We start from the raw sequence: 24,249 nt of genomic DNA, 5'->3' as shown, positions 1-24,249 counted from the left end.
TCCAATATTGAATGGGAATTAAAACATTTCCTAGATGTTTAAGGATTGTTTTTGGTCTTTACTGTTCGCCTCTTTGTTTCCCCCCCCCCCTCCCTCTTTCCCCCCCCCTTTCCTCCCCTTTCCCCCCCCCTCCCCCCCTCCCCTTTCCTCCCCTTCGCCTTTCGTTTCCCCCCCCCCCCTCCCCTCTTTTCCTCCCCCCTCCCCCTTTCCCTCCCTCCCCCCCCCCCTTTTTTCCCTCTCTTTCTAATCCATTTGCTTTTTGGTGTATTCATCATTATATTTGTACCTGTTATAGACGTATTTTCAACACGTGCTTTGTTTTTAATTATGCATTTGACAAGTGAATTGTATGACAGATCTAATTACTTATAATATCTTACATTGACATCCATGCTTGTATATGCAGTTATACTGTATGTTACTTGTTTATTGCTTGAAATTTGATGTGCCTATTCCTGTCATGCTATTGTATTGTATTTTTAACCTTTGTGTTCCTTGTGGTGATGCTGTCAATCAGGCAACCTGCTGTCCACCTGATTGGGGTGTTTAGACAGGTGTACCAGTTTGCACTCACTATTTAAGGAGGGTCTTTTTAGCTGCCAGGTCACTCTTTGATAAAGGTCCCACGGACCGAAATGCATCAGAGGACCTGTCAGCACGATGTCTGATTAAAGTCTACTTTTAACTCAACCCAGCCTCTCTCCTTCTATTGCTGTGCTGCTGTCAACCTGTCCCGTTGGGGGAAGATTTTCTCTATCTACTTACACTGCAGGCACGCCGGGCTGGTGCTACGCCTACACGCTGATTCCACGCCTCTCCTCGTCATCCTGCTGCGACGCCTGAGCCGCCGGTCACGTGACCGCCCCCTGCGACCAGCTTGGTGCAGGAGGGTTGGCGGCGGATGCATCCACGCTCCTTACGGATGCCAGGACCATCACTTCGGGGCACGCTGAAGGCACAGAGGAGCATCATTATTTCATCCTTCATACCACACACTCATCAACCGTGAGTCTTTCTATCTCGGCGTTTTTGGAGCTCTTTCTGAGCCAGCCGCTGGGAGAGACATCAGGTCATATATTCAAGCTGTTTCTATACAGCCGTGTGGTAGGATTCCAATATGACAATCTCTCTAAGGCTTACAGCACCACCCGCAACTTTCTACTGAGCACCTATAGGGTTAAGAATTTTCTTCACCTGTGTATACCATTGTATATATATTATGGGTAGCTCGTAGCACCTATGGGACACTAAGATTTTCATAGAGTTCTTATATGACTCCATCTATATATTACTTTTCTACTTATTCTATTTTTGTATCAGTATTTTTTATACCCATTTTTCAGAGAGGCTGAAGGTTACTGACTATGTATTTTTATATACACATTTTCTATTGATATACACCAATATCTACTTATAAATTCTAACTATTGTATGATAATCATTTGATTATAGAAATGGATGAGGAACAGATACTGACCAATGACCAACCAATTACTTACGTACAAAAGTGCGGCAATAACTCTGAACGGGTCAAAAAAGCACAACACATTTTTGAAGAGGGTCCCATTAATATTGTGTGTGAAAACTCTGCAGATTTAATAGACCATTTTGTGAAACTAGAAAGACTTCTCACACAAGATATACGGTTATTTTGGGATATCACTACCCTAGAGAATTATGCTAGAGTTAAACGTATACCAAGGGGGTTACGTATTAAGAAAATGCCGTCGTTCGGCTTCCCAAACCAGGAATTTCAGTCACACTGGAGAACTACACTGGATGAGTGTTCATATAAGCTTATGGAACTGATTGTCCATGCAAAAAATGAGGAAAATAAAAATTTGTCATTAGAGATTAATTCCCTAAAAAAAGAGCTTTTTAGATTTAAAGACATGGAAAAATTTGTCCATAATGACAAAATTTTACTACAGAACATAGAGAAGATGGAGAAAGGGGTCATCATTAAAAAACAAGAAAAATTCGCCAGAGACAAGGCCGACTATGAAAAAAGCCAAGTCTATTTTTGGGAAAGGCCAACACCCACCAGAGAATTTATAAGATCCAAAGCCCCCTCCCACTCCACTCCCCGCAGGTGACATCTGAAGAAGATGTCAATAAATCTAACACTAGGTCAATTCTAAAGTACCCTCACCCAGACCGTAGATCAAGTTGCGACACAGATTCTTCAGATCTAAATGAGAGACCATCAGTGTCCTTTTCCACTCAGGACAAACAACCCCACAAAACATCTGAGGGTGGGTACTTTGATAGAACCTATATGGCCAGTCAGAAAGAAGAAAGGCCTCGGCCTACTTTTTCTCACATGGACAATCCTCAATCAAAAAATACAAAAAATGTAGAAGGGGGAAAAAAACCAGAAAACAAAAGGAAAAAATACTCATAGAATCTATAGAAGACAACGTGATTAACATTTCGGACATTATGTTGACACCCCCCCAAATTTCGTTGCTTAATAAGGGTCTGAATTTCGCTCCTCAGGAGAATTTTGATTTATTTGACACTATAATAGATCTTCAGAAGTATACCAGAAAGTGGGCGCTGAAGAAATTGTTTGCCAAGAATACTACAAGTCAAATATCTATGAACAGTACAAGTCAATCTAATGTACAATCTAATCTTGATGTTGAAAATTTTATTTCTTTTGCAGAACAAGCTTGTGAAACCGACATGTTATCATTGTTTGAGGAGGGATGTACAGAGACCACTATTGACCCCCCTTTCTTTGGCCACACAGATTCACTTCTAAAGAAGCGATCTACATTTATTCCTTACAATACCAAGGGATCATGCATTTCCACATTTGAGAAACTTGTGGACAGGGATTTGAGACTACTGGCTGAGGGCTATCTTTTCTCTCATCCCTGCCACAGTTATGACAATCTTACCAAACAAGAAAGACATGATTTAGATTTATTGAAAAATGATAAATCAATTGTCATAAAAAATGCTGATAAAGGGGGCGCAATAGTGGTCCAATCCTCGGTACAGTACCAAGAGGAAGCCCTCAGATTACTGAGTGATACCAATTTCTATGCTAAGTTACATTTTGATCCTACACCGAAGTTCCTTAAAGAACTTAATGAACTCCTAGAACTAGGTGATGCGTTATATGTACTGAGTAAGAAAGAAAGGGATTTTTTGAGGTGTGAATTTCCAATTGTACCAGTGTTCCACCATCTCCCAAAGATCCATAAATCACTATACCACCCTCCTGGTCGACCCATTGTCGCCAGTATTGGATCTTTGGGAGATGGTGTTTCACGTTATGTAGACAAATTTCTGCAACCCATTGTACGCAAATTACCGTCATTCATTGAAGATACGACGGCCCTGCTGAGGGCCTTACAAAATATTGAATGGAAAACAGGATACAGATGGGTCACCATGGATGTCACATCTCTATACACTATTATCAAACACGAGCACGGTCTTCGGGCCATTTTTCACTACCTTGAATCTTCAACACTTTCACCAGCACAAATCACTTTTATTAATGATTCTATTTTATTCCTATTAACTCACAACTATTTTTTGTTTGATTCACAATATTTTCTTCAAAAACAGGGCACCGCTATGGGGACTTCCTTTGCACCCTCATATGCTAATCTTTTCATGGGCTTATGGGAACTCACTTATATCTATAGTAGCACTAATCCATTTCGTTCACATATTGTGTTTTATAAAAGATTTATTGACGATCTGATTTTCATTTGGGATGGGGATCTATCCACTTTTAACATTTTTTTTGATTACGTTAGTTGCAATGATATCAATCTTCAATTCACCTTTCTAACAGACACCAATATTATTAACTATCTAGATGTGACAATCCATGGTGACCCTATCTCAGGTATCCAAACGGATATCTATACTAAACCTCATGCAAAGAATCCCTATCTTCACGCGACCAGCAGTCACCCCAAGACACTTATTCGAGGTATACCAAAGGGCCAATTTCTGCGGTATAAACGCATTTGTTCCGATCAAGACACTTTCTTAATGCACTCCGAAACATTAAAGACTAAGTTTCTGTCTAGGGGGTATTGTGATAAGGACGTCAGTCTGGCATTTGAGAACGCCAATCTCTCAGACCGTGATATTCTGATTAAACATAAGACACAACATAAACAACAGGAATTTACAAACAATCCATTGTTTATTACAAAATATAGTAAGCAAGCATCCCAAATCAGAAAAATAGTATCTAAACATTGGGAAGTTCTCAAACTAGATCCAGACCTAAGAGCTTACACTAGCTCTGGACCCAAATTCGCTTTTAAGAAAGCTAACACACTTGCCTCAAGTATATCTAAGAGCCTTTTTCAGTCTGCCAAACTATCTCACCTACAGAACATACCTAAAGGTTTCCACAAATGTGGCCTTTGTAAATGTTGCAAATATGCATTACCCATGAAGCGCATACAAACCATTTTTCCCAAGAGAAAACACAGGATAAATACGTTCATTAACTGCCATACAAGTCATGTTATTTACGTCATCATTTGTGGTTGCAACAGCAAGTATGTTGGCAGAACAATCAGACCCTTACATATCAGAATTTCTGAACATTTGAGACTTATTACCAAAAAAGACCTACTCCATCCAGTATCGAAACATTTCTGTACATGTCCGAAAGGTGGACTAAAAAACTTTAAATTCCTTGGAGTAGAGCATATTCCCATTCATGCTAGAGGAGGCAATAGGCTTAATAGTCTTAATAGAAAAGAAATGTCATGGATTTTTTGTCTCAACACACTACAACCCCATGGGCTAAATATTGAATGGGAATTAAAACATTTCCTAGATGTTTAAGGATTGTTTTTGGTCTTTACTGTTCGCCTCTTTGTTTCCCCCCCCCCTCCCTCTTTCCCCCCCCCCCTTTCCTCCCCTTTCCCTGTCCCCTCCCCCCTCCCCTTTCCTCCCCTTCGCCTTTCGTTCCCCCCCCCCTCCCCTCTTTTCCTCCCCCCTCCCCCTTTCCCTCCCTCCCCCCCCCCCCTTTTTTCCCTCTCTTTCTAATCCATTTGCTTTTTGGTGTATTCATCATTATATTTGTACCTTTTATAGACGTATTTTCAACACGTGCTTTGTTTTTAATTATGCATTTGACAAGTGAATTGTATGACAGATCTAATTACTTATAATATCTTACATTGACATCCATGCTTGTATATGCAGTTATACTGTATGTTACTTGTTTATTGCTTGAAATTTGATGTGCCTATTCCTGTCATGCTATTGTATTGTATTTTTAACCTTTGTGTTCCTTGTGGTGATGCTGTCAATCAGGCAACCTGCTGTCCACCTGATTGGGGTGTTTAGACAGGTGTACCAGTTTGCACTCACTATTTAAGGAGGGTCTTTTTAGCTGCCAGGTCACTCTTTGATAAAGGTCCCACGGACCGAAATGCATCAGAGGACCTGTCAGCACGATGTCTGATTAAAGTCTACTTTTAACTCAACCCAGCCTCTCTCCTTCTATTGCTGTGCTGCTGTCAACCTGTCCCGTTGGGGGAAGATTTTCTCTTCTTGCTACAGTCATTGTAACTGTTAAGGGATTGAGTGCAGGCACAGTTCCCTGAATGTATTGAATCCTATACTCTACAAAGCTGCATCAAATGTGGGTATGTCGTTAAATATACAAGGCTCGCAGACCTTTGACAGCAATGGATGGGTAGAGGAGGAGCACTTACTGTGTAGGCATGGCTGTATTCTGAATCTCTTGCCGTTATTAGGAATTGCCATACTTCAAGTGCATGTTCTGTGTTTCTGTTTCTCCGATTCTCCCCACCAGTGTCCCTGTTTGTCTCAATGTACCCTGTGCATGCATTTGACAGTGAAATGTAGAGTAAATGGGATACTGTTACAGTCGCGTACGTTGCTATGTACTGCCAGGAGACAGACTTGCTAGGCAGAGGTGGAGTGTACAGCCCGACCTTTAACTAGGATCCGAATCCTGAAGCAGTAGAATCGTGAGGTCCGAGGTCAGGGCAGGTAAATGCAGGATAGTCGTGGTCACTGCTCCATGGTCAGACCTGAAGAGAGGTAGAAGGGTAGGGGTTACAGTCCCAAGGTTAGGGTTGGAGAGATGCAGGATGGTCGAGGTACAAAAGCAGACAGGAACAAGCAGGGTCAGGAACACAGGCACAGAGTACCTTGCACAGGCAAGGAGGAGAGGGAAATGAAGCCTTATAAAGGGAGCAAACAGGTGCAGGCAATTGGTTCAGAAAGAGGCTTACTTCCTGCCTCAGCGGCCATGTTGGGAGATCCTTATACAAATATTGTTATGCAACCAAATGTATTTATTTTTTTTACAGAAAATTGACATTCAGCATAGTATAGTGGCCAATAACAGTATCCAACAACTGGAGGCTGTCTTAAAATGTCTAGATCCCTGTCGCTATTACTTTCCTTTTGGAAGAATGGATTTTCCAGCACACGCAAAGCAAAATATATACAATTCAATTCAACATAATGCTTTTGTTTATTACAGATGATATGATGTTAGCATAGCGTTTCGGGCTCAACACCTCACCTTCGACATGAACCTTTCAGAGGTGCTTTTGTTGAGGTTTTATAGATAAATGACTCCTTTTGTGAAATGCCATATTGGAGAAGTGTCCCAGAGCAACAGAGGTCTCAACAGAAAAGAGAAAATCTGTTTCCAACCAGCACATGCTTGTTTAACTCTTTTTACTTTCTTGGCATATCATATTAGGGAATGGGGTTTGTAAATGGAACAAAAAAAGAAAACACTGCAAAGGACTACATACTGTTGCCAAATTTGCAGTGAAAAAATTCCAAATCATGTCTGTTTCTTTATACTATGTGAAACCCAGTGATTCAGTGTGGCGCTAAAACACAGTGATAGTGATATTTAAATAATATTAAATAATATATTGTGTAACTGAAAGAAACTCTCAACCTTCCAGGGAATATACACTGATTCCCTCACAAAACGTTTGAATCCAGGACAGGAAGGGAGCAGGATCGTCAGGAACACCCAGAAAAAAACATACAATAACAAATCATAGTGTAGTACTTAAGGACAATTATGGGTCAGATTTCAGGAAAAACTTGGCTCTTACGGATCGCCTACTTACAAGAAGCAGGATAAAAAACAGCGTTTTTGTAAGTAAAGTTGAATAATATATTCCTCCGCCTAAGATAGCAGCATACAGCAGTCACTGATGGTTGTAAACTGGATAGTGTAATCGCCGGGGCTTTCGCTCTCACAGAACAGCAACCGCATTCATACAGAGAAAGAGGGAAACATAGTGTGTACCAGGTAACACTAAAAATTTATAAAAGAAGCATAGAAATGTGTACTCACAATGCAACGTGTGAGCACATTCACATAAAGGTTTCTTTGAATATCAGGCAGCTACACGAACGGCTTGGCAGTTGGAAATGTCCTCCACTCCACTCAGAAATCCCCTCCTCGAGGGTGCCCCCTCGTCCGGATAGATGGCGTCTGACGTCACTTCCTGGCCTCGGCGTGACGCCTTCCGGTAAGGACGGGAAGATCAGGGGGTATGGAAGACTCGCCGAGCCGCAGCAGCAGTGCCTCTGGGGTTGGAGCAGGCTATCAGACCATCAGGTTATGATGCAGCTGTACTCTGTCTCCTTCCTTAGCTTGGCTCAACGCGTTTCACTGCATCCGCAGCTTCCTCAGGAGCAATAATCATGTCCCCTAATGGGTGTTACTTAAATAGCATCATCAATTGAGATACTAATTGAAAACACATTTAATTAATTAATTTACACACAGATTCTCCCACAAGGGTACACAATTCTGTGGCCAAAAATATCGACGCATAAAATACATATAATAAATTGATTTTAATCACTCTATATTAAGAGATAAAAACATAATTAAAAACTATAATTAAAAAACTAGGATCATAATAAAACTCAAGTTGATAGTAATTAAATGGAGAGGATCCATATGTATACACAAAGGGAAAAGAGAGAAAAGACATTGATTAGTTAAAGGGACATAGGTATAAAATAAACCAGCATGATTTAATATAAAAGAATAAAAAATACAGATTAAATATGTGAATTATATCAAAATAGCCAAAGTGCATATGCAAAGTGCAATAATTAGAGGAAAGGTGCAATCTCAAAATCCACATTAAGACCATTTGGTGTCAAAGTGTTGAGTTTATGTACCCAGTACATTTCCCTTTTACTTAGGTCTAAATTTCTGTCTCTACCTCTCCAATGTTGTGCCACATGTTCTATAGCAGTAAATTTTAATCCTGCTACATTGGAGTTGTGAAATATGGAAAAATGTTTAGATACATTATGGGTCTGAACACTTCGTCTAATATTACTCAAATGCTCTATGATGCGTGTCTTAATTGCTCGTGTTGTTTTACCCACATATTGTAGCCCACATGGGCATTCAAGAAGGTAAATTATGTGGTTTGAATTACAATTCATGTATTGTTTTATTTTATATTCCTCATTTCTGTTGTTGCTCTTAAATTTCTTTTTATCTTGGTTTTTATGTCTACAGGCGGTGCATGAACTACACCCATAGAATCCTTCCAATTTTTGAAGCCATCCATTTTTATTTTTATTTGATTCAACCATTTTGATTGCACTTGGTGCTATCATCCCCTTCAGGTTTCTAGCTTTTTTTAAAATCACCTTGGGGTGTTGTGGTATGTTATCCTTCAGAATTGGATCATTTAATAAAACATGCCAATGTTTGTTGACTATTTTCTTGATTTTGTTTGATTCTTTATTAAAAGAAGTTAAGAATGCTGTGTCAAAATTTGTGTTTAAAACTTTCTCTTTTTTATTTGGTATTATTAGATCCTTTCTATCTAGACAATTAGCCTTTTCAAATGCAACGTCCAGGAGTCCTGGATTGTACTGTTTCTCAACAAAGCGTTCTTTTAGTGTATTGCACTGATCATGAAATACCAATGTATCAGTGCAATTACGGCGCATCCTCCTGAACTGATTATAAGGGACATTGTCCATCCATAAATTCTGGTGGCAGCTTGTACGTAAGATGTAGTTATTGCTGTCCACTTCCTTAAAATAGGACCTAGTTTTTAGAATGCCATTCTCTATATAAATATTGAGATCTAAGAAATTGAGGGAGCTTGTACTAGTAGCAGAAGTGAATTGTAGGTTATAATTATTTGTATTTATACCTGACAGAAAGACGTCCAAACTCTCCTGACTGCCTTGCCAAATCAAAATCACATCATCGATGTAGCGCCGCCAGAGGACAAGGTCCGCCCCCAGCACACCACCGGGCCATATGTGCTGTTCCTCCCAGAGTCCCATAAAGAGATTGGCGTAACTGGGAGCAAACCTCGTACCCATGGCGGTACCACATCTCTGAATGTAAAAGTTGTTATCAAACCAAAAATAATTTTTGTCAAGTATAAAACAAATGCTATCAAGAATGAATTGTATTTGCTGTTCATTCATATCTGGATCTTGTTTAAGAAAGAAGCTCACTGCTTCACAGCCCAAATTTTTCTCTATAGACGTATAGAGAGACGTAACATCTATAGTGGCCATGATGAACTCATTCTTCCATGTTACGCTCTCTAATAAATGCAATACGTCTGTAGTGTCCTTCAGGTGCGATTTGAGTGTCTTCACATGATCTTGGAGGAAAGTATCTATATAAACTGACAAATTTGATGTCAGAGAGTTAATCCCGGAGATTATCGGTCTCCCGGGGGGTTGCGTCAAACTCTTATGGACCTTTGGCAGTGTATATAATATTGGCAATTGGGGGTGTTCATTAAACAAGAAATTATATTCGCCTTCATTTTAATCATGCGGCGCTACATCGATGATGTGATTTTGATTTGGCAAGGCAGTCAGGAGAGTTTGGACGCCTTTCTGTCAGGTATAAATACAAATAATTATAACCTACAATTCACTTCTGCTACTAGTACAAGCTCCCTCAATTTCTTAGATCTCAATATTTATATAGAGAATGGCATTCTAAAAACTAGGTCCTATTTTAAGGAAGTGGACAGCAATAACTACATCTTACGTACAAGCTGCCACCAGAATTTATGGATGGACAATGTCCCTTATAATCAGTTCAGGAGGATGCGCCGTAATTGCACTGATACATTGGTATTTCATGATCAGTGCAATACACTAAAAGAACGCTTTGTTGAGAAACAGTACAATCCAGGACTCCTGGACGTTGCATTTGAAAAGGCTAATTGTCTAGATAGAAAGGATCTAATAATACCAAATAAAAAAGAGAAAGTTTTAAACACAAATTTTGACACAGCATTCTTAACTTCTTTTAATAAAGAATCAAACAAAATCAAGAAAATAGTCAACAAACATTGGCATGTTTTATTAAATGATCCAATTCTGAAGGATAACATACCACAACACCCCAAGGTGATTTTTTTAAAAAGCTAGAAACCTGAAGGGGATGATAGCACCAAGTGCAATCAAAATGGTTGAATCAAATAAAAATAAAAATGGATGGCTTCAAAAATTGGAAGGATTCTATGGGTGTAGTTCATGCACCGCCTGTAGACATAAAAACCAAGATAAAAAGAAATTTAAGAGCAACAACAGAAATGAGGAATATAAAATAAAACAATACATGAATTGTAATTCAAACCACATAATTTACCTTCTTGAATGCCCATGTGGGCTACAATATGTGGGTAAAACAACACGAGCAATTAAGACACGCATCATAGAGCATTTGAGTAATATTAGACGAAGTGTTCAGACCCATAATGTATCTAAACATTTTTCCATATTTCACAACTCCAATGTAGCAGGATTAAAATTTACTGCTATAGAACATGTGGCACAACATTGGAGAGGTAGAGACAGAAATTTAGACCTAAGTAAAAGGGAAATGTACTGGGTACATAAACTCAACACTTTGACACCAAATGGTCTTAATGTGGATTTTGAGATTGCACCTTTCCTCTAATTATTGCACTTTGCATATGCACTTTGGCTATTTTGATATAATTCACATATTTAATCTGTATTTTTTATTCTTTTATATTAAATCATGCTGGTTTATTTTATACCTATGTCCCTTTAACTAATCAATGTCTTTTCTCTCTTTTCCCCTTGTGTATACATATGGATCCTCTCCATTTAATTACTATCAACTTGAGTTTTATTATGATCCTAGTTTTTTAATTATAGTTTTTAATTATGTTTTTATCTCTTAATATAGAGTGATTAAAATCAATTTATTATATGTATTTTATGCGTCGATATTTTTGGCCACAGAATTGTGTACCCTTGTGGGAGAATCTGTGTGTAAATTAATTAATTAAATGTGTTTTCAATTAGTATCTCAATTGATGATGCTATTTAAGTAACACCCATTAGGGGACATGATTATTGCTCCTGAGGAAGCTGCGGATGCAGTGAAACGCGTTGAGCCAAGCTAAGGAAGGAGACAGAGTACAGCTGCATCATAACCTGATGGTCTGATAGCCTGCTCCAACCCCAGAGGCACTGCTGCTGCGGCTCGGCGAGTCTTCCATACCCCCTGATCTTCCCGTCCTTACCGGAAGGCGTCACTCCGAGGCCAGGAAGTGACGTCAGACGCCATCTATCCGGACGAGGGGGCACCCTCGAGGAGGGGATTTCTGAGTGGAGTGGAGGACATTTCCAACTGCCAAGCCGTTCGTGTAGCTGCCTGATATTCAAAGAAACCTTTATGTGAATGTGCTCACACGTTGCATTGTGAGTACACATTTCTATGCTTCTTTTATAAATTTTTAGTGTTACCTGGTACACACTATGTTTCCCTCTTTCTCTGTATGAATGCGGTTGCTGTTCTGTGAGAGCGAAAGCCCCGGCGATTACACTATCCAGTTTACAACCATCAGTGACTGCTGTATGCTGCTATCTTAGGCGGAGGAATATATTATTCAACTTTACTTACAAAAACGCTGTTTTTTATCCTGCTTCTTGTAAGTAGGCGATCCGTAAGAGCCAAGTTTTTCCTGAAATCTGACCCATAATTGTCCTTAAGTACTACACTATGATTTGTTATTGTATGTTTTTTTCTGGGTGTTCCTGACGATCCTGTTTCTTTATACTAGACATTTTCAGACCATGTTTCTGCATTATAATATTCCTTACTTCTGCAGCAAAGCGCTCATCCTTTTCCCTAATAATTGTCACATGGCTTGGCTGTGAATGAAGCAAAGGTGCGCATTACAGGGAGAAATAGAGCAAACACACCTACAGATGTAGCAAAGCTTAGTGTCTTTAGTTCCACGTCTACCTATGGCCACATGACCGCTGTGGTTGTGGTGCAAAAGGATGAACGATGCGGGGGGTCCATTTGGAAACATGGACCCCTTGCAGCTCGATCAAGGCACACACTGTCCCCAGTGCCACAGACTTTTGTTTCTTCGTCCACCGCACCGGTCACAGTAAGTCAAGTGTCGCTACATCTGTACTCTGGAGACTACTCATACCGAATTTATAATGCTATTCATATTGCATGTTACTGGTTATGTTTCACTCCAGTTGAAAAAATACAGCAGCATTGTCTTTGTCTTGTAACATAGTTTACAGCATATGCATTGTACACTCTTACCTTGAGGAAAGTCATGTACAGCTGCATCCGCCTTTATCCTAATGCGGCCGGATCCGTGGCGCTCTGCTAACCGCGGCCAGATGCGATATATTTTCTGTTTTTCCGTAGTGCTTTCCGGTATGTTAGCGCTCGGATTTTTAGCGCTGTCCGCTATACTGCAATACCGTCTAAAAACACAGGTGGGCGTTCGCGAGCTGCTGTCTTAAAAGTCTAATAAGTCTAATGCATGTCTAATGCATGATGTCTGTGTGTGCGCGCGCAGTATTTGTAAAATGGAGGATTTATAGTATACAGTATTACAAAAATATACCGTCGCATCCTCTTCAAATATAAAATTATCACATTTCTATACAGTACTGTATGTACTGTATTACAGAATTTTGTAATCGGTACTTTTACTTTTACTAGTTTTCATACTCTTTTTATATTATGCGTGTACCGTACAGTACTGTACAGTACTGTATGTCTCATTTGAACATTGTTGAAGCGCATAGGCGTGTTACAGTATCACATTTCGGCTCATACAGCGCTCTCCCTCTCGCCCCCGCACACACACGGCTAAAGTACTATTTCAACTTCTTATCTGCAGTTCAGTACACCTCTCCCAGCCAGATGGCTTTCTGGCTTCAATCACTCCGAACCTTTCATCACATTCCTGCGTGTATAACGTACAGAGCCTGATGTCACATTTCAGCGCCTGCGTGTAATCCTCTTTGGGAAGGGACCTAGTTGATGATTAATGTGCATGCGTGTATAACTTCACAATCATGTGGAAGTTCAAGTCTGGGAAAAAAAATATTTCTTTATTTTTTTTTATGTTTAGTTTCCAGACATGTGTGCCTGCATTAAAATTCTTGTTATTCTGATATTCTATTGGTACTGTAGCTTTTTAATGTGACACTGGTCATTCACATGCTTTATGTTATTTTTATTGATTTGGGGGTGTGGGGATCAAAACATTATGATGACCTGTTGAAAATAAGTCTTTGAACTACAGTACAGTACTGCTAATCCTTCATGCAGCTTTACCCCCTTCCCCCCACAGACACACACAAGGCTCAAGGATTTCAACTTCTTATCGACACCTCTCAAAAAGCATTCATTTTCAAAAGCTTGGCTTTGTGCTTTTAATCGTCCCGAGCCAAGCGTCACATCTCTGCGCCTGCTTGAAATTCTCTTTGGGAAAGGACCTAGTTGATGATTAATGCGCATGCGTGTATAACTTCACAATCATTTTCAAATGCTTACCTAATCCCTTATGCTAATCCATTATGATACCCCCCCCCCCCCCCAACCCTTTGAGGCTTTGTTTACGATAACACATGCGCACTTGTCAAAACAAAAGAAAATGTGACTATAGAGCTAAAGTGTAAATAACAAAATATAACCAATATGCTTTAAATAAAGGTAGGCTGCCTAGTACCTACTGTCTGGTACAAACAGAAACCACATAAGAAATAAAGAAAACCTGGCGCCAAATTTTCGTATGGAAAGTCCTGTGATCTTCAAAGAATCTGCATAAATGTTTGACAGGCCATGAAACGAAAAGAGAAAAAACAAACACACATAATAGCGCACAACTGTTGGGTAAATCAGTATACACTATGTAACATATATAAATAATTAAATGAAACTCCTAGTGAACAAACTATAAAACATATATTTAATAAAATAATGAATTATGTCAAAAAAGACAACACTGGTATAATGGAGGGCAGCTCGTCATCCGGAGATGGGAAAAATCAAAACCTTACTTACAACAAGCAAGGTTTTGGCAAGCGATGAACAAGCAGAGTGCTCACAACACAGGAGAGTGTCCTGGCAAGATGCAGGCTCTGCCGCCGGTATCCACGCCCAGAGTCCCTTCCAATATGCACAGGGCACAGGCCGGTTAGTGGAGATGGTCTTTCAGGGGTTCACAGACCTGCAGCTGCATGGCTGGTTCCCCTTCCTTCCTCCTCCTTCCTCCAGGCACTGGACGCGCACAAGTGTGCACGTGCAGTTAAAGGGACAGTGGCTGGTTACCAAACGCCGGTAACTTGCAGTAAAAAACTGAAAGTCCTGGACAGGCTGCACACACAATAATCAATGCGGTCCTCAGGGTGACTGGTGGCACCCACCCTACGCATTTCGTCGAACTGAATCAACTTCCTCAGGGGCTACAAACTAGCTGCACATGATGCTCTAATATACCCTATCAATAAAAAAGTTAATTACTACTTAAAGCTGTACAGCCTATATCCAACTTATAAGTCTGTCACTAGGTAATACTCATACAATACAAAACCCAAAGAACACAGTATAACATGGAAAACACACTATCACAAAAAACATATAAAACATATAAAGTATACAACACATATAGTGTTTAGCACACATAACTTCTAAATGACATCAGAATATCCATACTCCCACGACTGTCTTGGTTAAACACAATGAGGAGCAACATTGCTCTCCATGATATAATAAAGTGCAAGCACATACTGACCCATGAAAACCTTAACAGTCCCCAGAGATCTTATAGATCATTAGCTCTTCAGTTATCCAAAAATGCCCCCAGCTCAAAATCAATATTGAGCCCATTGGGGGAAAGAGTTTTCAATTCATAAATCCAAAAGGCCTCTCGTCTGTTGATATGTTTAAACTTATCACCACCTCTCCAGTTAGGTGTACATAATTCAATGGGTTGACAGATGAGGCCTTTTGGATTTTGATCATGATGGACTAAAAAGTGGTGTGAAACGCTATGTGTGGTCAGACCTCTCTTTATATTTTAGATATGCTCATAGATCCATCTCTGAAAGGTACAGCCCATGCGCCCCACATATTGAAGGCCGCATGGACACTGCAATACATAAATAATTAATTCTGACTTGCACGTGATGTATGAATTAATTTTATAAACCTTTGTTGTTACATTAGATTTAAATTCCACACTACATGTAGCGTATTTACATGCTATACATTTTGTGCATGGTCTAAAGCCATTTTTGGTTTTAACGTTTCTCCCTTTTCTATCTCCTTTGTTCAAAGGACAACTAGGGGCCAATTTATTCCTAAAATGATTTGCTTTTTTTAAAAATAATTGACGGTCGTGGTGTCAAGATCTGGGCTAAAGTCGCATCCTGCAACAATATTGACCAATGTTTGGAAAAAATATTCCTGATCTTTGGAGCCATAGCATTGTTTTGAGTAATAAAGGAAACTTTGTTATGGGCTCCTTGTTCGTCCCCTTTATCCCTATATTTTAAGAGTTAATTTCTATCCATTTTTTGGACAAGAGATATAGTACTCTCAAGCTCATCCACTGGATATTGACGTTCAATGAATTTATCTCTCAGTTCACCCGCCTGTCTGGAAAAATCCTCCAAATTGGAGCAATTTCGCCTCAGGCGGATGAACTGACCTTTCAGAATATTCCGAATCCATTGAGGATTGTGATGGCTATTGGCCAATACATAATTATTGGCCTGTACAGGTTTAAAGTATGTTTGAGTTTGAAACTGATTGTCAACAACACTAATATTCAGATCCAAAAAATTGATCTCAAATTTGTCGTACTAGCAAACAAATCTCAAATTCTTATTATTATTATTGAGATACAAAATAAATGAGTCCAAAAGATCCATGTCTCCCTCCCAAATAAAAATAATATCATCAATGTAGCGCCGCCAGTGCACGAGATTCGCACCAAACGGTCAGTTTTTCCAAATGACTTCCTTCTCCCATTGGCCCATAAAAAGGTTCACATAACTTGGTGCAAATCTCATGCCCATAGCGGTGCCACACACTTGTAAAAAGTACTGTAAATTAAAACAAAAGTAATTATGTGTAAGAATAAATCTTATCCCATCCACAAGAAGGACTTAAGGGCAAGTGACATAGTGTGATCCTCTTCCAGAGCTTCTTGTATAGCTTGACACCCCAATTGGTGATCTATTATTGTATAAAGGGATGTCACGTCCCCTGTTACCCATATATAGCTAGGTTTCCAATCAGTCTCACGCAGGATTTGCAAGACTTGTGTAGTATCCCGTAAATGTGATCTTAACTTAACTACAAATGGCTGTAAATGATAATCGATGAACTGAGATAAATTGGATGTAAGTGATTGAATACCTGAAATAATAGGGCGACCCGGTGGATTGTGAAGGTTTTTGTGTATTTTAGGAATAAAATAAAATAATGGTAAACGTGAATGTGAAATGTTCAAAAAGTCATACTCATCCTGCATGATGGCTTGATTGGCAAACCCCTTATCTAAAAGGGTAACCAAGTCAGAGTGATAAATGTCAGTAGGGTCGTTGGCTAGGGGGAGGTAAGTGGCAGAATCACCGAGAAGTCTCGATGCCTCTTGGACGTAATAAGTACTGTTCATTACTACCACTCCCCCCCCCTTGTCAGCTGGTTTTATAACAATCGACTCGTTACTAGCCAATGTATTCAATGCTAGTTTTTCTTCCAAACTTAGGTTGTCATGTCTAATTTTGAAAGTACGACTCGACTGTTCCAGATCCCGTGAAACCATCTCAACGAAGGTACAGTAGCGACATTGTTTATTGAAGCAAAAGCCGCCGGCTCCATGCGGCTGGGAAGCGGGTAGCCGCGGCGCGTGGCGGCGCACTGTGACGTCACAGTAACATGCGCGCCCGGCTTCCCTGTCTTCCCCGGCTTCCACAGGCTTCCCCGACACCCCTGGAGATCAAATGAAGGTAAGCGGGGGTGCGGGGAAGCAGAGGGGCAGAGCAGGAGCCGGGTACGGGGTCGGGAAGGGAGGTAAATTGCGCGCGAATTGGAGGGGGGGTGCGTGGGGGAAATGCGGCGGCGCGCGGTTGTTACTGGCGGCAGCTGGGGTAGATCTCGGCGTGCCGTCGTGATTTAGTGCAATAAACAATGTCGGTGCTGTATTCACGAAATGACCCTGGACATATTTTGGATTAAACGTAGATTGTTTTTTGAAAAGAGTAGTTTTATAAGTGTTCGTGTTCACAGGATCAATCTGGTTACTGATGGCGTTTTTAGCAAAGTATTTCTTTAAAGCCAGTTTTCGGGCAAACTTATGCACATCAATAAACAGATTAAAACTGTTAGGCCCACATACAGGTGCGAACGTGAGACCCTTACCCAATACCTTCTTCTCAATATCACTCAATGGATGTCTGCTAATGTTAAAAATGTTTTGATACTTCACACTATTGTCAGATTTTAAATTATATCGCTTATTCCTTTCTCCTCTTCTCCCCCTGAATCTTTTTTTCTTTTTTTGTGAATGTTCGTGTGAAGCAGAGAATCTAAAGGTGGTTTTAGAATTTTTGTAATTTTGACTTTCGGAAATATGTGCTCCCTCTCCTTCCGCCACTCTAAAAAAGAGAAGGCTGGTTTGTTATTTTGAGATGGGAGGGGTTGATAAATACTTCCCTCTGCTTCTTCCTCAGGGTCATCTGTAGAGAGACTCTCATATTGATTATGAGTAATAATGGGTTCCAATCTAGGTATCAGATTGGCGTCCTTGTTGATATTGGTATTAGATTTACGCTGAACAAGGACTTTCCATACGAACATTTGGCGCCAGGTTTTCTTTATTTCTTACATGCGCACTTGTGATAAACCCTTCTCGAATTGAATATGTTAATTTGATTATGTAACCAATGAATAAAAATGTAAGCCTTCTTGGAGAATCCCTTTCCTCACACATTCACAGTGAATTTAAAGTGCAAAGAAAAAAAAGTGAATGTAATTAAATATTTATTTTATTTTATCAGGAATAAAAAATACAAATAATCATTTTCAGTGTTTATCTTCTTTGTACACGTACAGTAGTGTACAGTAGTGTACTGTAGTTCTTCTGTCAGTTGAAATTTGGGGACCGGTGCATAATCATAGAAGAATTAAAAATACAAATAATCATGAATAATGCCCATTTATAATAATAAAAACAGTAATACAATTTTTTTTAGTCTTTATCTTGTTCGTCATGGCCACATTGCTTTCTGTAGTTCATTGAGAGAGGGGGGGGTTTGTGTGAATCATGACTGTAGATACACTACACACACAGTTCACACAATTTAAACATGATACCCCCCTCCCCCCACCCGTCCTTTTGTAGTGCAGCCAGCTGTCTCTGAAAAGGAAAGAAAAAATGAGTGCTGTTAAGTGCATATAATTGCATTGTGAACAATAAAACTACTCCATATTGGACTACCGTATGCAGTTACTACTGTCAAACTACTGTATACTGGAACTACTATACTGTAAAATACTTTGTAACAAGATTGGTAGTGCAGCTCTCGCTAAAAATTAAAAACTAGTGCAGTTACATTAAGTGCATATAATTGCATTGCGTACAGTACAGTATAACTACTGCACTCCATATTGGACTATGCAGTTACTACTGTCAAACTACTGTATACTGGAACTAATGTACTGTAAAATACTTTGTAACAAGATTGGTAGTGCAGCTCTCTCTAAAAATTCAAAATTAGTGCAGTAAAGTGCATGCTGTATACTGTAAAACAATCTGTGCCATACTTACCTGTATCATGCTGTACCTTGGTGTGCCTGTACTTACCAATCTACAGTACAGTACTATACTACCTTCCTGATGCTTTCCCATTACGCTCTATCACAATGGACAACACAGTCGCAATATGGTCGATATATTTATTACATCGTTCCACGGTGAGCACATTGTTCCAAAAACTCATTATGCCATTCGCCAACTCATCCTTTTTTGAGGGTTTCACCACTTTTCGGATATGGTCCTTCAACTGATGCCAGACTATTTCGATAGGATTGGCGATCTGTCATTGGAGGGGGAAAAAAGGAGAATTAGTTAAAGAGATACACAGTAAACAGTGTGAAAAAACAAGACACGGTTACCGTACTTACTCCGCTGGCATCTTCACCCAGTTGATACCGCAGGCAAGAATATGCGCAGTTGACGCGGTGTGCTTCGGATCGTTGTCCTGGTAGAAACGGTGACCATCTGGGAATTCACGTGTGATGTATTCCACAATCTCAGGCACTATTTGCTCTGGGAAAAAAGCTTTATTCATGATTCCTGTAACAAGAAAAGAAAAGTGCTCAAAATAATGCACACTACAGTAGTACAGTACAGTGCTTAAGGCTACAGCATGTGACTTTGTGCATTATTATACTGTACCATCAAAGATGACGATGCATCCTGGTCCACGTCTAGAGATGGCACCCCACACATGCATCTTCACTGGGTGTTTTGGACACGGCTTCATAGATATGCGTCCTTTTTTCTGGAATGCAAAGGTGGCAAATCTCTCCAGAAATACAGTAGACTCGTCAGTAGAGATGCAATCCTGAAAAGTTTTGCCACTGTCGATCGATGCCTGTGCCTGGACCACTCTCTTTATCTTGTTGACATCCCTTATCATAGGGTACGCTCTGTAATGACAAGGAATAATTTTATAGGTACTGTACAGTTTATTAAACCACACTTTTCACCTCCTGTACTGTCCAGTACTAACCTCACACGTCGATATTACCATCCAATTCTGCGTCTCATCTTCTTAATGCTGGTCTCTGATACGGATAGATTGTGATTTTTCTGCAGAGTGTCTTTGACCCTTAAGGCACTCTTCTCGTCATTCTCTTCACTTATTCTGTCAACCAGAACAGTTGTCTCCCTACAGTTTAAAGGAAAAACAACAATACGTTAGAGTAGGCCACAAGTACAGGTACATTTATGCCCAGGCCTAAAGTATGGCAAAATATAGATATTACTTTAATAGAATAGTTATACTGTATAAATATACAGCGATAACAATAATAATAGATACAGTAGATACTGTATAGAATAGAGTTATATAAATATACAGCGATAACAATAAAATAGATAGATACTGTATAGAATTGAGTTATATAAATATACAGCGATAACAAAAAAATAGATAGATACTGTATAGAATACAGTTATATAAATATACAGCGATAACAATAAAAATAGATAGATACTGTATAGAATAGTTATATAAATATACAGTGATAATAATAATAGATAGATACTGTATAGTATAGAGTTATATAAATATACAGCGATAACAATAAAAATAGATAGATACGGTATAGAAAAGAGTTATATAAATATACAGCGATAACAATAAAAATAGATAGATACAGTGGCGGCCGACCTGAGTCTAAATCGGCTAGATCCGTGGCTCTCAGATAATCCCGGTTAGGTGCGGTTTTCTGTTTGTTTCACCTGCGTTATTTTAGCGCTCGTGATTTTAGCATTTTATTCTCGCCGTCTGCAATACTGCAATGCCGTGTAAAAACTCAGGGGGGCGTTTGCGAGCTGTTGTCTTGGAAGTCTAATACCTTCGCGGTTCAACCTACGTCAGTACACAGTCTGTGTGTGCGCGCGCAGTAATTGTAAATTTGCATATTTAAGTATACATGCATTTGCAGTGCTGTGCTGCTGTACAGTATGTCTCATTTGAAAATTGTTGAAACGCATAGGCGTGTACAGTACTGTAACAGTGTCACATTTCGGCATACAGTACCGACAAACTTTATTCTCGCTCGGCTAGTCCCGCGAATTCGGGTATACCCGGGTGTATTCAGGTTTCTGATCGTTTTCTGCCAGAGTGCATTGCGTTATTTTCCCGGCAGGGATTTAAGCATTTTATTCCGGCTGGTTGCAATACTGCAATGCCGTGTAAATACACATGGTGGCGCGTGCGAGCTGTTCTCTTTGAAGCCGTCCCCTATAATGAATTGTAATGCAGTATATATACTGCATATATATATACTGTATAACAACAACCCCTATAAGCCCTAACATACAGTACTGTACACATACAGTACTGTATATGCACATACATACAATGTAAATGATACTACTGTATGGGCGGCGGGGGCGAGATGTGTTTGCAGCAGAGAGAGTAGAAAAGCCAGGCTGTGTGGTGCTCTAAAACGTAGACTCAGCAACTTCAATTGTATGTTGTATTGGTTGTATCCTTGAAGTATCCCACATATAAATGGTGACCACCTATAGCATAAACACCTAATTCCACTAGTTATCAATAAACCGGAAGAGTGTAACCCAGATAGGTAACTACTCACACTAGCTAGTGTCCAGCCAAATCATTGATTAGGAAAAACGGTGTATGATTGAGTAAATAAACTCACTTGTAGCAGATGGTCCTCCCGGGATTAACCTTCATTGGTGCGTGCATCCGGTACTCCATAGCAGAGGCAGGTATCCGGAAAGGAGAGTTGGAGCACAGCTAAACGAAATAAATTTGCTAGAGAGTGTGTCCCAAAAGTTAGAGGTTTATTTTTCGTCAGTACATGGTAACAAGAAAAAAATGAGCCCTCAGGCCCCCACCGACATGTTTCGAGCTTCCGCTCTTTATCAAGGTGTACAATGATCTGAGAATCTCTCTTACCTATTATAGTATCCTTTTCCCGCCAATTGTCCCGTCAACCCGTCGCTTAGTCGTGTCACACGTAATGCGCCTTGTTGCCAGAGCGCACCACGCGTATCACGCTTCACGCCGGGTATACTGCACCGACACACTTTATTCGAGCAAATACCCAGTATGTACCTGGCAGATACCTGGAATGCGCCGCTCCGCACCTCTGACAAGCCCCGTTGCGTTTGCCTTCCCAGCCTGGGTTCATGCCTGGCTGACGGGCGGCTGATCTGTTAAATGATAATGATTAGGATTTAATAGGCTGCAATGCTTCGCGTGTCTACCAGATGGCATAAATTCATGAATTGTAATGCAGTATATATATATATATATACTGTGCAGTATTGCAGCCAGCAGGAATAAAATGCTTCAATCCCTGCTTGGAAAATACCTCAATGCACTCGGGCAGAAAACAGTCACAAACCTCAATACACCCGGGTATACCCGAATTCGTGGGACTAGCCGAGCTCGAATAAAGTGTGTCGCCAGTGTACCGGTGACGTCAGCGCGTCAGGGAACAAAACAAACTTTATTAATAATATAAACTTAACAAACCTAACATAAATTAAAATACTTTTATTAGTCTATTAAAACATAATATATATTAACTAAAGTTACAAACATATATATATGAATAAAATCAAATTAAAAAACAAACCACCAAGGTTTGATCGTAACAGTATTAAAAAAATATAGTTATATTTTTAGATTATAAACATATGAATCCTCATATCCCCAACTATATCCAAAGTTTCCATTCTGCAACAAACATATGTCTACAAGATTAATCAATCAAATCAAATCACTCAAATCATCAATACATATGTTTGTTCCAATAAAATTCTCTACATTTGTATATAAGTCATATTATAAGGTATGAATATAGGGTTCATATGTTTCAGATCTTATTTTTAACCATTTTAACAGTTTTGAGGGTGAATATCTTTTAGTGTCATTGGTGTGACATAATTATTACAATCATTCAAATGCAATACTTAGTATGTTATTTTATGTTATTATGCAAACTAATATCTATACCAAAATGATGGAAAGAGCAAATAGAAAAGATATAAATTTGTATATATTGATAATTAATGGATTTATTATACAATAAATTAGAAATCAATATTTTATCTTAGATATGGGTTTAAATCCCAATCTGTATTCAGTCCATAAGGGATCCTAGTGTTCAGAGTAAAAATCCAAAATAGTTCTTTTTTTATCCAGTAACTCCAACCTATTACCACCCCTATATGGCATTTCAATATGTTCGATGGCTCTAAATTTTAATTTATTAATATCTCCATATTTGCAGGTTGTAAAGTGTTGGGATACCGGATGTGTGAGATCCTTAAGTTTAATCAGCCTAATATGTTCTCGCATTCTGGCCTTCAATGTGGGGCGTACTACTCGGGCATTGAAGGCCAGAATGCGAGAACATATTAGGCTGATTAAACTTAAGGATCTCACACATCCGGTATCCCAACACTTTACAACCTGCAAATATGGAGATATTAATAAATTAAAATTTAGAGCCATCGAACATATTGAAATGCCATATAGGGGTGGTAATAGGTTGGAGTTACTGGATAAAAAAGATCTATTTTGGATTTTTACTCTGAACACTAGGATCCCTTATGGACTGAATACAGATTGGGATTTAAACCCATATCTAAGATAAAATATTGATTTCTAATTTATTGTATAATAAATCCATTAATTATCAATATATACAAATTTATATCTTTTCTATTTGCTCTTTCCATCATTTTGGTATAGATATTAGTTTGCATAATAACATAAAATAACATACTAAGTATTGCATTTGAATGATTGTAATAATTATGTCACACCAATGACACTAAAAGATATTCACCCTCAAAACTGTTAAAATGGTTAAAAATAAGATCTGAAACATATGAACCCTATATTCATACCTTATAATATGACTTATATACAAATGTAGAGAATTTTATTGGAACAAACATATGTATTGATGATTTGAGTGATTTGATTTGATTGATTAATCTTGTAGACATATGTTTGTTGCAGAATGGAAACTTTGGATATAGTTGGGGATATGAGGATTCATATGTTTATAATCTAAAAATATAACTATATTTTTTTAATACTGTTACGATCAAACCTTGGTTGTTTGTTTTTTAATTTGATTTTATTCATATATATATG

This window comes from Ascaphus truei, chromosome 3 (assembly GCF_040206685.1).
Source record: "Ascaphus truei isolate aAscTru1 chromosome 3, aAscTru1.hap1, whole genome shotgun sequence".
NCBI lineage: Eukaryota > Metazoa > Chordata > Amphibia > Anura > Ascaphidae > Ascaphus > Ascaphus truei.
Note: the sequence above shows the minus strand (reverse complement) of the source record.